Source organism: Amblyomma americanum, chromosome 1 (assembly GCF_052857255.1).
Source record: "Amblyomma americanum isolate KBUSLIRL-KWMA chromosome 1, ASM5285725v1, whole genome shotgun sequence".
Classification (NCBI taxonomy): domain Eukaryota; kingdom Metazoa; phylum Arthropoda; class Arachnida; order Ixodida; family Ixodidae; genus Amblyomma; species Amblyomma americanum.
The window spans coordinates 378,239,434-378,254,488 of record NC_135497.1 but is presented as its reverse complement, the minus strand read 5'-3'; the positions used below and the strand labels follow the sequence as shown (position 1 = coordinate 378,254,488).

General features: G+C 48.2%; 1 pseudogene; it reads left to right on the top strand.

Moving 5' to 3' along the window:
- The first annotated feature begins 4,898 nt into the window (after nucleotides 1–4,898).
- LOC144122321 (anaphase-promoting complex subunit 10-like) lies at nucleotides 4,899–14,763 on the top strand (annotated as a pseudogene).
- The last annotated feature ends 292 nt before the right edge of the window (nucleotides 14,764–15,055 follow it).

Genomic DNA, 15,055 nt, shown 5'->3' with positions numbered 1-15,055 from the left:
AGCAACTGAGTTACCTTCCATGTCCTTGCGCCTCTTGAAATTGGCTTTTCACGGCCCATGCGCAGCAACCATTTAAGACGGCAGCGAACCATGGATCTTCCGTATGGGATTGGATGAAACGATTTGCAAATGTGCGAGCGGTTGCCGCCGCTCGGAGCAGAACACCCTGTCATATATTCGCTGCGATGACATCCGCGAGAAGCAAGAAATGCATGAAAACTCACTGCCGCAAACGGACACCGCGTATCAAAACTGAAATGTGAGACACTTTCTCTCAGCGTGGCACGCTGCTGCCACGAGACGTGATGCAATGCGGCCGGAGTGCCCTGTAGGACTGGCATCACGGTGCAAGACCGTTTGTTGGCAGCCATGTGATTATGCGGCGGCGAGAGAAACAAACGCGAAACTCTGGCGAAGCCTATATAGTGACTCTAGTGAGGTGCTCTCTGCACTGCCCTCTATCGCGGTGCGTTGCCTGACGTTCTTCTGTGTTCCGAGAACAATGTGCAGAATTTTTGTAAAAGACCCCGGAGCGGGCTCTGACCAGCTGCATTTTAATTCTCACAAACGTGATAATCTTTCTGTTGATATATACAACGTCAAATACGAATCATGTGATCTCACAGAGTCCCCCCCCACCCCCGGCTTGTCCTCGACTACAAGGCTGCTGACACCCTGTTCCAAAGCTGATCATTAGTACTGAATGTCATCAGCACACAGTGATACACAAAGACACCGCCACCGACGTCTGAGTTTTCACCGTCATGGCCCGCCTAATGCTATCGCATTAAAAGGGATAGACACGCTCAGCTATAAGTGATATCCTCCTCACTCCTACGTCTCCGTTTGACGCAACACTGGGCATAATTATGTGGACTTTTCAACCTAAATAAAAAAACTAATTTCAGAGTTCAGATGGAAAACACCATACACCAATCAAGAGAAATTAATCAAATAGTTTGTAAAATGCCCAAAACAAAGTAAAACATAAAACATCAAGCATTAGAAGGAAATGACCGCTTCCTGGCACATCTGGGAGAGCGATTGTGACTCAGCTCGGGTGGGACGTCATCATGCAATTATGTCATTCGACTTTACTGTGACGTCGATATCTTCGCACGTGACTTTTTATGGGTGTTGTCACGTGACGAACTAATTACTTGGCTTAATTAGGCGAATTAATTATCAATGGCGACATTGTTTTCATTTCCTTATTTACAACCTTATAAATTAATTCATTTTTTCAAATTCCAGTGAATAATTTGTTAATGCTTTACTAATTAACGGTATGACGACATCATTATTCATCACGACATATAACACAATTAATTCCAATTACCAATAAACTTTTACACATTCATTATTCCAGAGTGATGTCATCGTGTGGACACAGTTTGCGCACAAGATTTGCGGGCACAACTGAGCCATGTAATGCCTTAGCATTAATAACGAAAGAGAAACACCGATTCGTGGTTGCGAAGGGCTTCATTTGTGGCTATGCATGCCGTTTACACTGTTGTACTTCTTCTTCGAAGCTTACATCAGCCCACGGCAAAAGTAAATGAAAGAAAAATCACCATGTTTTACTCGTAACAGCAATGCCTACCATAAAAGTGCGAGCGGGCTATGCCCAAACAACCTACAGGCTTCGTATCTTAGCATTTTGTAGCGATAGCTGCATTACGGTAGCATTTCGAGCCTTCAGCGTGGCGGTGGCACGTGGTTGGTACCGTGACCAGCCACGTGGTGTGGAGCAGCTGCTGCCGCCGGCGGCGCGGCGCACCGGCGAAAGCGAGCTGCAACAGCTGTGTGCATGGGCCGTGTCAAGTGGGACCAAGATGAAGTAACGCCCAGAAAAACGAAGCGGCGAAATACTGACTTTGCAATTTAAGTCAGCAAGTTCTGCTCGGCCAGCTGTAGCTATCGCGTCACTGCAGGTTTAACGAGAGCTAAGCTACCGCCAATTTGTTTTATTTTCTACGCCGAGTTGTCCGCAGGGATGAACTAGCGAGATGCGCGCTCTGTTCCCATTCTACAGATCGTGAGTACGAATGCTGTTGTATTAAAGCTTGGCAATTCCTGATTCATTTGCAGTCAGGGTCATGCACGGAGATACCCAGGCAAATCAAATACCAGGACAGGAATGACGGGCAGTCCAGGACGACTGTTCAAAGAAAGCCCATATTTGAATATCCCGCTTCTTCAGTGATCGCGTTTCCACGACGACTGTACTTGGCCTCGCGAACGAAATGACATGCATGGAAAGCCTTACGCATCGTTCTTTCATTGTTAGGGCTACGGGAGGCAAACGATGGCGAAACGGTTGTGACGCGGACGGCTTTCGCTTCGCCGAGCACCGCCATTTTCCGCGCCGCGAGAGGGACCGATGCCCCCTAGATAATCTAGGGATCATTGGTGGGGCAGGTTGGGAACCGCTAGGGAACAAGGGAAAAGTCGCACTACACTAGCGAAAAGTCTATCACTTTTTTGTCGTTTTACTCCAAGCGTGAATAAACTCCCGTTCGTGCAACCTGGCCCAGAAGAATGTTTGTCACCCATCGGCAGCGGAAGGCTACTCGTGCACTCGAAAGAGCGTCGTTAGCGTCAATGGCTTGGCAGCGACCAGCGCCAATCGCGCGTGCGCTGAACTGGTGAAATAGTTCAAGTGGCGACGATCGGCACTCAGCCAATCCGCTAAGACAGCGAGCGACGACGAAGCTACTTGAAGGCTGGCAGGCCGCAAGCCCTCGTGCCCGTGCGGACTTCTGTCGCTGCCTGTGCCGAAAGCCGCGCGCTGCGATTTTCGCCTTTCATTCCAGCTCAGCGGTGTACCACGCTTTGCAACTGAGTTGAGAGGTGAGCAGAACTTTTCACAAGTCTGCCGTGAGTTTATACGAGCCCGTGTAAACTTCTTAGTTCTTTCGGAGTCTGCGTGAAAAGGTTAAATCCTGTATCAGCATCTTGTTTTGGACACTTGTGAAAAGAGCTAGCCTTGTATAACAAACTATGCAGAATTTTTACCTGCTGTCAGTATAGGGCACAAACTTGGAGGCTAATTAAAAGACGAAATTATGTTGGGGGCAGCACAGCAAACTATGGAAGGAATATGATAGGTGTAGCGTTGGACAGGAAAAGAGCACATTGGGTCAGGGAACACGCACTAGTTAGTGATATCATAGTCGAAATCAAAAAAGAAGAAACTGGCATGGGCAGGCCATGTGTTGCGAAGACAAGGTGAGCGATGGTCCTTCAGGTAACGGAGTGGAATACAAGAGAAGGCAAGCGTGGCAGGGGGCTGTGGAGTCCGAGGTGTGGGGATGAAATAAGGCAGTCTTCGGGGTAGGGTGGCCGCAGCTGGCACGGGAGATGGGTAATGGAAGGCCATGGGAGAGGCCCTGCAGTGTACGTAGTTAAGCGAGTGATAATGATGATGGTGACAGGAATTTATGAATTTTTCATTTTTTTTGCGCAAAGTGTTTTTTGCCAGCGCGTTTATCTCGAGATTTAATTCCTTCGCGAACAAGTTAAATCCTAGCACTACAAGCGTATTTAAATAGCACTTGAAACAAGAATATTTAGAGAGCCTTTTCTAAAAACATTTTACTATAGCTTGCAACCCTTCTTGGCTACCCCTGGACAGCACTTTTCACCTGCTTTTATATTTAACAAGTATGGCATTTTCATCAAAATGTGCTTTCGAACGTTCCCTGTTCGCTGCAGTAGTCCGTGCTGCCAGGAGGCTAAAGGCTAGCGGCCAAAAAAAATTGTCTTGGGGGCGCGACGCGATGGGAGTCGTTTGAAAACGCGTACTGGTTAGGTTCTGGAGAACTTCTGAATGTGGGGAGCAAGCAAATTGAATGTTTTCATTTTCTGAGACATTGGCAGTTGTGTGCTTAATTTTCATGGCTACCCAATTATGAGTTATCGATGCTCAGAGGGAGTAGCTATATTCGTGCAAGTCTGTTTGTGGTGCTTTGAATCTCTTTGCTGAAATAGAATCCAATTTTTCGACGTGAATAGATGTTCTCACGATTCGGGTGTAGTCGGGTTCAAATTAAGTCTGCACTTTCCGCCGCACAGAATTTCTCTGTGAGAAAACGTAGTTCGCTGTTAAAGCCCTTCTTGTTAACTAAGCAGAAGTCTAACCACCAGACAAAATTATGAGCTCAAGAATTTTGAAGTCTGTTGTTTATTTGGTAGAGTACAGCATTAAAAAAACTGTTTTCTTTTACTGTTGTCAGCGGAGTGATACAGAACGCCTTGTACCCTGGCCCAATATTGCCAGGTACTGTTTTTTAAACTTGTATCCTGCTCTAGAAGGGATACCTCTTGCGACGCTGCGCAATGAGGCAATCGACTGCTCTGAGTAAAATTCGGTTTCATTCGCAGAAGTCACGGCGTTTCTATGTTCCGAGTAAATTGTGTGGCTCTAGTACTATTTGTGGTAACGGTAGAAAAACAAATTGGTAGCACTGAGGGGTATGTGTTCCGAATAGATTCTTTAAGAACTGCTGTTCCAGAATAAATTGTCCCGTGCCCGGAAGAGCCACCGTAGGAAACACGAGTGACCCAGCATCGTCTTGTTATGTAATCCCTTACCAGGCTGGATACTGGCTGCCTGCGGACAGGCCACGTTGCCGTTTACCGCGCTATCGTTGTGCCGTGGTTTGAGTTGTCTGTCATGACTTTTCCCACTGCGCCCGCGAGCAACCCATTTGCTTCTGTTTACGCTAACGGTAGCAGCCCTGCGAGCAAGACCTTTCGACCTACACGTCAAATAAATCTGCTCAACTGGGTTATCCTGACTCTAGTGCCGGCGTTTAAGATGGGCGCTAGGGAGAAAGTCTCCTGGCTACCCTCTCTGTTTCCTTCCTCCTCTCTCTTGTCTTATTAGAACCATGAACGCTTCCTCGAGATTGGAGAGGCAGGATGATGTCCGCGAGGTAATGGTTGAGGCTGTGTGGTCGGTGTCGTCCTGCAAGCCCAGTAAGCTATGAGGCGCCTCCCAACCGTCACGAACGGCGAATCCTGGCTGGAAGTTCTGAGGTATCTTGTCAACGCACGTTTTTAATTGATTTGGCGTCGATCAGCTCCGAGACAACTGCCTGAATATGTACTGGCAATCGGATGGGTTTCAACTGCACGAAGTCAATATTCAGTTTCACCGCAAAACAGCAATACAGACGGTCTTTATCAATTTCGACCACAAACGCGAATACAGCTACGCATCTAAAAGGTACTTGGCTTTTGCCACTCTCATCGACATTTCATGCAGTTGCAGAGTGCACAGAAAAGGCTGCCGCGATAGCTCGGTGGGTAGATGGCACATGGCTGCTGGCCCGAAAGGCGCGGGTTCGATCGCTGCAGCGGCGGTAGCATTTCGGTGCAGGTAAAATATTAGAGACCCGTGTACTGTGCAATGTGAGTGCACGTTAAAGAACCCCAGGTAGTCCAAATTTTTCGATGTCTTTCACTACGAATTCCCTCGTAGTTTGAGTCGCTTTGGAAGGTTAAGTCCCATAAGCCATAAACCATAAATGTTTTCGTACCACGTGAGCATCGGTATGGGCCACGTAGCTGCCGGGTTTTTAGGGTCGAGGACACGTTTGCCATGTCTATTTTGTCCCCGCAAGGTTTCTCGTACAGGAGGCCGGGTGCGGCTCTGTCATTTCCTTGGAGTTCAAACGCGATGACGCTCTGAATCATAATCGCGATGTGTCGCTTCACTAACAAAGGTTTAGTGAACGACAGCGCCTCATCGAAACGGCGTTTTCTTCTCGTATTTCTGCGCCTCTGCGTTTCGGGCCATATCGGTGCCTCTGAAATCGTATCCAGGGGACGAAAAGCCGTCATGTGCTAATTGTCAGGTCAGCACCTGCAGGCACGGACGAATGCGCCACGAAGACGTGTGCAGTTCGGGGAAGGCACGTGTGGCCCGGAAATTTTCGACTCCGTCTACAAGCGCGCTGTCGTAGGTTCCAAGTCCCAGCTAATGCAATTATGCCGCATCCTACAATGTCTGTCGCATAGCTTTCACTAGGAAACTGCTGGGGGTCTTGCACCCTCATCCAGCCTGCGTGAAGATGCCCGGCGCTACGTGCGATGACCGAGCTGCGTGTACGTGCTCCCATGGGTTTGCACTGACTTTCAAATGAGGAGTTTTTAACGCGATATTTAGGTAGGCGAACATGCGTATCATTGTACAAGAGATGATGCTTGGTACTGTGTCTGGATAAGAAAAAATTGGTCACCGCTTGCAAAACCGTGCTGTTCGTTTCATATTTTCAGACTACTCACCCTTCACAAGCCTTTCAGCATTAAAAAAACGTGCCGAACTGGAAGATTTGTCATATCGCCGTAAACTTGCTCGCTTAACCCTTTTCCATAAGCTTTATCACCACCCATCCCTTCGCCGTGATTTGTTTCAGTCACCTGATGCTCTCTTTCCACGCCGTGATCATTCTTTCAAAGTTAAACGCGTAAACTGTCATTCATCGTCTTATGCCAATTCATTTATTCCCCGTACTATCACTGAATGGAATAGTTTGCCATCAGTCATCGCCACAGAAACTGACAATAAAAAATTCCAAGAGCTTCTTCGCTGTGACGGAAATGTGTAAATGTTTGCTGTTTTTGTTAGTGTTCAATTTTTCTTTGTGTGATGCCTTATGTTTTAATTAGCGTTTTTTTTTATGATTGTACCCCCCCCCCCCCTATGTAATACCCTCTTCTGGAGGGCCTTTAGGGGTAACTTGAATAAATAAATAAATAAGTGTAAAATTTAAACATGTAACGTACCCTAATGTCTCCTGCCCCCACCCCTCTGTTTTTTTTTGGCCACCATGGCGACTCAGTCGATTTGACGTTCGGCCGCTTATCTCAGGGTCTTCGCACTATAGAATCCCGCGGCCGCATTTCTTCTGAGCCCTAATGAAAATCTGGCCGTAAGCTGCTCATGTCACTCATGTCGAAGAAGCCAGGGAGTAAGAATTATTCAGGAGCTCTCCACTATGGCGTCTCGCGATGACTACGTGCAGCTGCGGGACGTGGGATACCACATATTGTGCCATTGTTGAGTGATTTCAGTCGCGCCGTCGTGCCTGTCTCCTCGTGACCTCATGGTCACGAAGCATGCTCAGCTAAGCTCGTGTGTTTCCCTTCCCTCACTCGGTCAATCCATCTCATCGTCTGCTTTCTCCGTCTCCCCTTGGCTTCCACGTTTCCCAAGATCAATGCCTTTTACTTATAAGTCTTACACTCTCTTTATGAGGCGAAAGTAATAGTGCTTTATCTTCAGGATTTCAGGCGGCAAGGAACGCTTAGGGGTAGAGAGATGGATAAGAGGCCTATTGCGATATACATATGAAAGAAACCAGCACTAACTGTAAGTATGGAGAGCACAATGGAATGTTTTTTTTTAATTGAAAGCTTTACTGCCCTAATCAAGATAAGGCCATCGGCGCTGTAATTTGACCTTCAAGTAGAGAACCGGTGGAGGAGTGGCAGCCACGTGACATACGCGACACTGGAGCAATAGGCCGCTAGCTTTCATCGGGTTCACTGGCGTTGGAACAGTTGTATACAATTGATTTTAAGGAATGCAAAGGCCCATAACTGGTTCCGTAGGTCAGTGGACACCTCAGTCGCGCTTTCAGGTACGTGGTGGCAGTATCAATCTGCAAAAAACCATGCTTTCGCACATTTACTACCCAGCAATGCTAAACCATCAGCTATTTTGTTTTTCAGTTTATGCTACACGAACGCGAACACACTCAGAAACAAGAGGTTGAACAGCTGCCGTCGTAGCACAATTGTTTGTCGGGTAACTTACGAACATGTTTCCTCTTCCTCTAGTTTATCCCCAAATTTCCATATGTCAACTTCCCCGCTGCAGTAGCAAGAAATTAACTCTTGAGCAGTACACTTTGTTATTCATATTAACCAGTATTATGAGATGCGACGTGCGGAGGTCGTAGGTTCGTATCCCTATGGCAATATAGGCTATTTTCTACTCTGTGCTAAGTTATCATTCATGTAATGATGATTACGTTCAGTTGGTAGAGCGACTGCTCCGCTGAAGCGATGGTCCCGAGTTTGAATCCCGGACAACGACAAATTTTTCTGTAACTACGAAGTTTCCGAGAAAGCTGTATTGCTTTACTTTGTAGCCGTAGGGCTGCGCTTGAGTGGATGGCAATGAGTAATTGCGCCCTTATTAGAGGGTCGATGGGGACAGAGCACTTAGAAACGAAAATTGGGGGCGGGGGGTTATGAGGGACGCAGTAGTGGAAGGCTCTAGGTTAGTTCAGACCACCTGTTTTTTAAAGGGCGCCGACATCGCACAGCACATGGGCATTTTTGCATTTCACCTGCAGCGAAATGCGGCCGTCGCGGCCAAGATTTCGGCCTGTGATCTTTAGACCAGTAGCCGAGCGTCAAAGCCACTGGTTCACTGTGGTGCATTCAACGTAATTAACGAAGAAGGGAGTAGCAGGAAGGATGGACGAAGCAAAAGGTTAATTATGACACTTTTACGGCGACAGCCATATTACAGAGGCCTCCCAGAGCCGAGCTTCAGTGCAACCCGCACGGCTGGCGCGACGCCCGAGCTATAGCGCGAGATAGGCTCGAACTGCGGAGAAGCAGACGGCTGAGATGAGACAGAACAGAGGAGAATGCTTTAGTGGGAGCCAGACTTCGCGGGACGCAAAAGACTTTCACCCGGCCTGGCGCCAAAGCCACCGCTGCTTAAGATTTAAAAAGGGATTTATAGGGAGCCAGAGCTTGAGCGATTCCAGAGGCATCCCATGGCCGATGTTAGAGGTATGATATGGTGCTGTGATGAATCTTCAATGTCTCATACAAGGGGAGCAAGTGTTTTAGTATTTTTCTTAGTGGAATTGCCGACGAAGAGCTTCAACCGCCGCCACGCAAAGCTGCGTGAAAGTCGTCACCGCCGCGAAAGTCGCGCGCGCTGCCGAACGGGAAGCTCAAAGGCACCGGAACCAGACTGAGCATCGGCGTTATGTGAAGAGTTCCCGTGAAATATTGGAGAAACACGCGCTGTGCGTTCGTCTGAATGCGCAACTCCGCTCACCTGTCAGCGCTTCAAATGCGCCTATTTGCAGGCGTACGGAAACGACCCGCTGGTGCTTGTGGGCGACTTCAACGTAGAAGCGACGCATGAACACTTCGTTGAATGTATGCCGAACTTCGGCCTGCAACTCGCTTAGGACGCAGAACAGCCAACGACAAAGATGTAATTGACTTAAGCTCGAAGCGTAAATGTAGCTTATTAGCGAGCACTGTAGCGACCACAAGGCCGTACTCATTCGCTGTGAAAAGCGGTAAATGAAAGATAGGCGTTACAGAATATCACCCGTCTTTTCCTTACCTCGGAAGCATTAGACGCGGTTCAATCACAGTCACACTCGCGGCCACTCGCACGCACATCCTCTCACTCACGCTCACAACCAGTTACACTCACACTAAGTCCACTCACGCTCACAGCCTCTCACTAAAACTCATTACCACTAGCACGCACTCGCACTTATGAGCACTTACAATCACAACCACACTCACGTCGACTCACACTCACAACCATTCACTTACGCTCTTGTCCACTACTACATTAACGCTGACTGACCCCTGGCATAGCCTGGATTGCAGAGATGTGGTGATGAGGCGCCTGGGGCTGTGGCGGTCTCTTTGGCCGATTTTCAGTTTCGATGCTGGAAGGAAGTGGCTACTTATCACGCATCCTGCATGGCCCGAACCTTTGTTACGCACGTGTGCATCCGCGCTTGCTGCTGAAACGATGATTGCCTGTTTAGCATCAGCTAAGATGCTTATAGACGTTTTTTTATCTTTGTCTAAGCAAAAATAATGAGTTTACCTTGACAGTAACGTGTCTGTAAGCACGCACGAACACATTGGAGGCAAGTGGCGACTATTAATTCTTTTCGTGGCGTGGGAAATTGAGTGTTTTTGAAAACCTCGGGCGAGTTCCTGACGAAAAAGAAAATGGCCGGAATGGTTCCCAAATACACATTTTCCCAGCGGAAAAGGATCGAAAGGAGAGTGGCTGTTGCAATCCTTTTACAACAGCCTGTGGGGGTTACTTTTTAACATAGTTAAGAGCAGGGCTGGCTTCGTCTAGCCGGAACAAGTATTCGTGACCGATCTGTAGACACCCCTGCTTTACAGCATGCTGTCTGCGCAGCACATAATCCCTGTCTGAAGGAGGCTTGTGAAATCAGCGCGGTGTTCTCGTTTTAGGCCGATGCTTGCGGAGACCACGAACGCATCTGCGCAGGCATAGGAAGTGCTATGGAAATAAAAATGATATCTGTAACGTTAAGAGACCGGAGGCAGAGTGGGTCAGGGGTCAAACACTAGTTAATGACATCCTAGTCGAACTCAAGAGGAAGAAAGCTTCCAAGGGAAGGGAAGCGTAGCAGGGGGCGGCACAAATAAAGATAGGCAGATGAGATAAGAAGTTTGCGGTGATAGGATGGCCGCAGCTGGCACAGGACAGGGTTAAACGGAGTGTTACGGGGGAAGCCTTTCTCCTGCAGTGGGTGTAGTCAGGCTCATGATGACGATGAGTTCGCTGCGTGCTTGTTCGAGGAAACATCGTTCGAGCAAGAATGCATATGTAACTTACTCGTGAGCCGTTTTGCCGTCCATGCCCTTCGGTTTAAAACATTCCTCATGCTGTCCAGATATCAATGGGGGTAGAATTGCTGAAATCGGAGCGCACAAACAGAGGTTAGTTTACTTACGATATTGAAAGCACCAAGATAAAACAATCGAATTTCACACGCCCATATCTCTCGCCCAGTGCCAAATATTGGGCGCCACAAATCAGACACATGCCTTGCACACATGCAGCGAAAGCTGGTATGCAGTTCTTGACATTGCAGGGCGGCCTGCGCTCCGCGCACTTTATGCATACGTATGCTTTGCATGACCCTAAAAAACACGGTCTTTTTATCTCCGGGGGAGAGGGTGGAGGAGCTTAATCCTCAACTCGTTCCTGTTCTAAGAGCAGTCCAGTGTGCAACATGCTGGCACCCTTCGACCTATATATAAAAAGCTCCCCCCTCCCGCCGCCACCCTCCTGTTTCCTTTTCGTCACATTTTTCGTCGGATGGTTTTTCTTCTCTCCCTTCTATGTGTTGGCAGTTTTAACAGCAGCACCCACATGCAGGATAATCTTAGGCGAAACGAAAACTGCCGCTCAAGCTTGATTCTTGTTAGCTCTCATTCACTTGTACTGTTTTCCTTTTGTAGTCTTTTCTCGATCGAAAATGTGGGAAATACTGAGACATTATATTTTCGATCCTTTTAGCGAGTATAGGAGAATTCAGTTCGAAATGTACGTCCAACCACTCGAAAAGAATGCGGCCAATATGGTTGGCACCTCATAAAACCTCTATCGAAAATCGTCGCAATATTTTGTCACCATCGGCACAGAAACAAGTATTTATGGAGCAGATTTAAACCTCAAATATTACCACTTCGGCTGTCTCATAGGCGTCAAGGGATCACCATGTCTGATGCTATTCACAGAAAAAATAAACACCACATGCTTGATTTGCGACGCAGGGCTCCTTCAAGTATATGATAGAAACCAGAACCTCTGGCGTTACCTCAAAGCGCACATCGTTTTCGCGTTGTTTCCGGCCTTCAGCCTAGGTTGTGCAGTTCAAGAGCTAGGCCAAGAAGGCCACGTTCTTTGAGTCGGCAATGGAGGGCCCTGCCGGTTCTGGGATCGGTCCAATAAAAAAATTACGACCAGAACAGCGCTCAACGCAGCACACATCCGGGCACAAATAAAAAAATTAACGCGTCCACTGCAGTGCTCAAGATTCAACATTACGCTAGTTATTGCAGTGAAGCGGGCAGTCATTGTTTCAGCAGAAAGCATTAGAACTCTGCGTATAAAAGTTCGAGCCGCACAGGAGGCGTGACAAGAGACATGTACGTTTCTAGCAGTGGCAATGCGAAATTCGATCTAGGGATATTACACAACCCTTATAGCGCATCATTGCATCAGCGAAGAGCCGGCGCTCTTGTCAACGGTGAACTAGTAAGGCAAACAGCAACGAAATATTGGCGTTGCCATGGAAGCAGAATCCCCTGCCTCAGGCTTAAGACTCTGCCGTCGCGAAACACAGCGCACACCGTCAGCGCGAAACAAAAGCTGCACAAACTTCGATATCGCATATATTCACCACTCGCATGCACTCGCCACTCACGTCCACTCACAATCACTCACATCAATTCGCATCCACTCATGTCCATCACTACTCATCTCCCCTTACACTCACTTCCTCTCACTCATGGCCACTCACACTAATATGCGCTCATTTGTGCTCAAACTCATCACCACTTATGCTCTCACATCCGCACACTCGCACTCACGTTCACTCACACACACGACCACTCACTCACACCCACAGACGTTAGTGTGAGTGAGGCGATATGAGTGCACTAATTAGTGAGTGTGGCGACCTTTATCTTACCACAACACAGCGCGTCTTTTCTTTAGTGTAGCCGAACTGCGCTGTGTAAGCAAATCATCAAAGCAGCACAGCGGACAGTAAACCGACTCTAGCAGGAAATTTACGCGTTAAGCAACGAAGCTTATCAAAGAATGCCTTTTTATTGAAAACGCGACGTGTTGCGTGAAAGTGAAAAGCAGTGACACATACGTCTTCAACACCCTGATATATAGTAAAGAATTATCACCATTTCTCGTGGCGAAGTGACAACTGTTGTATTCTTTGGGCGTGCACAGGTCTCTCTATAAAGGGGAACGAAGTGTATATGGTAACGCCTTTTCTTTGACTTCTGGGTAGAAAAGAATAACATGGGCAAAATTTCCGCCCCCATAATAGGACGCCCACTGCCTCTCTTGCTCCGCTCATTTGTGCACGCCTAGCTGTGTTGCGTCTCTGTCTCACAAATATGTGTTCGCACGCGCTTTGAAGCGCGACCCTAACTGTGTGGCGAATAACTGCCTTGAAAGGCGTGAGGAAAATTCTCAAGTTTATTGTCACCGCTCGTTTACAGCCTCATGGCCCAGCTGCATCCCATATTGTGCGGAAGTCTGCGGCAAAGGTAGAAAATGCGCTTTCAACGTATAACTTGGATTTCTACAAAGCTTTGTCCGACCTGAGCTTCGTTGCTTCCATATTATTGTATGGTCCACGCATAAAGAAAAAATGCATCGTAGCATATACCTCTCGTCCTGAAATTAAATTGTCTTTGCCACATCTTACGTCTATCGCCGCTTAGCAGACGCAGGCGCCAACAGCGACAGGGGTTCTGCGCGCATTTGAGAAAAGCTTAGCGGACGACGTTCGTGCTGGCGTGAGCTCTCGGCGCACGCTCCTATTCTGGTTGCTTCTGCCGGCGCATGCCGTGATAAGGCTTCGATATATCGCCCGGTCTACGGTCCCACAACACTCCAAGAGAATCGGCCGCTTGCACGTGACTGTCACAGTGTCACGCTAGAACCGTATCGTCTGTCGCACACGTCGCACCCACGATTAAATTCATTGGCTACAAATAGCCCGCATTCGCAGCTTTTTGGACCTGCCGCCGCCTTGCTATTGCATTCATGGCGTCACCTGTTCTCGCCGCCGGTTGCGCCTTCGGGATCTCTTCGGGACACGGCCTGTGCAGCTTGCCATTCTTGGTGACGCTCTTGTTCAGACTGCGTCGCTCGTTGAACACACTATACAGCTCACAATTGCCCTCGCGTGCTGCAGGGTTATAATAGGTAGGCGATGGCGTAAAACATGATAAGTGCGGGCAGCAACACCACCGCGAGCGCTGAGCTTCGCATATAATCTTGGATTCACGCAACCCACGGCACACGCTGCGCGCCCCACCGCGTTTGTTTCTTACAGCCGTTGATGTTCTTCAGGCAGGACGCCCTCCGGTGTAATTGTTGGTCTTCTTTTATTCACACCTCACTACGCACTTCATTCTCGGTTCTCTTACTCGGTAGAACACGCAGAGAAACATGAACACAATACATAGAGCAACGCACTGTCCCTCGTGCCAATTTTTCTCCAACGCCTCGGAATCTGCTTCGCTCTAGTAACGCCTCCGTTGTCTCTGCTGCTCACGTCACAGGGCCGTCAGTCTTCAGTTCGCCCTCTCACACTTCTGCGTAGGCGTATATGCCCAAGAGTGCAGTGCGGTTCAGGTGGTCAGTGTGCGATCTCCACATAAAGGCCACTCCTTTCCTCCTCCCTTCCCCCCCCTCCACCCTCATGACAGCCCTCCGGAACTGCGCGGAATGCTTCACGTTCGAACCACGAACGTAGGGTTTAGGCTAAAGAGGCTGCCCTAATCAGCTAACGCTGGTCAAATTCAGTTTGCATCCCACATTGCTGATTCCAGTAGTACAGTGTAGTACAGTGTACACTGTTAAGATTTGGTCTGGCCTGTGCTTTCGGAATTGCCGTGAAAGTGGGAAGTACTTTCCACGACCTGCGAGTGGTCGATACTGTTCACCTGAATGAGCCAATAGGATGGGCGCACATTGCAACGCAAAACTCGGCTGGCCGCCCTGTCAACGCCTTCCATGTGCAGATTGTAGTGTTGGATAACCACAAGAATCGCCTGGACACCCACTTGCGGCAGATCAATTTTTACTCTCGTGCTCAGCGAGCCAACGCCAGCGTATTGCCCGGTGGAAACTTCACGAGTGCGCAATGCGTTGCCTTCAGCAGCATTCGTTGAGAGATCAGCGTTTAAACATTATCTTCCCCATGCGCGATAGACGTTGATGACATTTTGTAGATTTAAGCTGCTTAAGTCGATTCGTTTCTGCACCCGTGTCGTCTTTTGATACATTGTCTTCAAAATTCGGCCATTATTATCTGTACTCTTGCTCAAGGTCAAGCATAATTGACTGCATGGAAGAAGGTAAAGCAGCCGTTACTTCGTTACTAATCGCGGAAAGGGAACAATTAACTCCTAGACGTCAGTAGTAGTTGTACACAAATGGCTGTCTAATGCCATATGACATGTT